Source organism: Brachycentrus maculatus, unplaced genomic scaffold, assembly GCF_059751285.1.
Source record: "Brachycentrus maculatus isolate JH-2025_06_01 unplaced genomic scaffold, ASM5975128v1 h1tg000641l, whole genome shotgun sequence".
Taxonomy (NCBI): domain Eukaryota; kingdom Metazoa; phylum Arthropoda; class Insecta; order Trichoptera; family Brachycentridae; genus Brachycentrus; species Brachycentrus maculatus.
This window is the reverse complement of record NW_028281377.1, coordinates 179,844-181,488: the sequence shown is the minus strand read 5'-3', so window position 1 is coordinate 181,488 and position 1,645 is coordinate 179,844. Positions and strand designations below refer to the sequence as shown.

Below are 1,645 nucleotides of genomic sequence, written 5' to 3'. Positions count from 1 at the left end.
TGGGACCCCATCTTCCATATTCTTGTTCATCTGTGTTGAGATGTCGAAATGTAAAAATTACTCCTGAATGGATAAACACAATTTATGAACAAGGATTTGAACAAAAGTGTTGTTTAAATATTATATTTATTTTTTAAGGTTTTTTTGGTGATACTTTGTGGCGCATTTTATCCCTGAAGAAGACAAGGCATTGGTCGAAACCGGTTCGAATAATAGTATCAAAAATGGTTAAAAACAATGTTTGTGTTTTATCAATGTTATAAAATATATTAATGTATATATTTATTGTTGACTTGGATTACTTCCGGGTCTTGATCATAATATTTAAAAAATATTAATATTTTTTTGCAATTGCCGTAAAAATATGTTAAAAATTATACATATTTATAATGGATATGGCAACCATAGCATACATTTCGTAACCGGAGGACATCTATCACTAGAAGTATGGATGTGAAGCAGGCAAAGAATGTATGTCAGGACAGTATTGCGTTCCATCCTCTGTGCCTACACCTGAAGAGACACGGCGTAACGGTTAGTAGCAGTAAATATATTTCGCATCTCATTATATTTATACTTTAGTTATATTTCGCATGTGAGAGAAAATTTTAATAATACATAAATATGGCGTTAGTAGGTGTAATAATTTGCACAAATGCAAGTAGTTTGGCTAGCATACTGAATATATTGTATTGGGCTTGCATAAATGTGTATTCGTTAATAAAATACAATACTTTATTTGTTTGTCTTCACTTAATCTCTGACTACACTTAACACTTTGTATCAAAAGTAAATACGGTTAATATAAATAATATTATTTATTGAATCATAAAAAATATATTATCTACATTTGTATATCATAACTTCGGATAACATTACAAAGTCGCCAATTCGTATGGAGATGTAGGTAAGTATAATAATACGGTGTTGTATATAAATGCGCACCGGTTTTCATGTATTATTAAAACTAGACGGGGAGCCGCAGGGGTCCTGTGGCGCAACGGATAACGCGTCTGACTACGGATCAGAAGATTCCAGGTTCGAATCCTGGCAGGATCGAAGATAGCTTTTTTATACGCATATTTTAGGCTTGCTTTTTTGTTTTTATTTAATTAAATTATCTAGATTAATTGAATGACCAATTAAATGCGAGAAATAAAAAGTATCACAGATTAAAAAATGGCGAGGTTAAACTTAGTTAAATGATTTTATTCATTGATTCCTTTTGTGGTAGTATCTTTCAATTTTGAATTTAAGTTTTAATTGGAAAATACCACGATTTCTTAAAATAATTAAATTGTGACACGTGTTTCCATGCATTCCGCATCATTTAATATAGGTACGGCGTTTAAAAATAATGTGGAATGCATTGAAACACGTGTCATTGTGTTATTTTAAAGGTTTGAAGAAACGGTGTAAAAAAAATTAATATTTATATATTTTTTCATATATATATATATATATATATATATATATATATATATATATATATATATATATATATATATATATATATATATATATATATATATATATATATATATATATATATATATATATATATATATATATATATATATATATATATATATATATATATATATATATATATATATATATATATATATATATATATATATATATA

The 1,645-nt window shown here is 26.7% G+C and overlaps 1 non-coding gene across 1 annotated transcript; it reads left to right on the top strand.

Moving 5' to 3' along the window:
* The first annotated feature begins 986 nt into the window (after positions 1 to 986).
* Positions 987 to 1,059, top strand: TRNAR-ACG (transfer RNA arginine (anticodon ACG)). The gene has a single exon. It is a non-coding gene; the product is annotated as a tRNA-Arg (tRNA).
* The last annotated feature ends 586 nt before the right edge of the window (positions 1,060 to 1,645 follow it).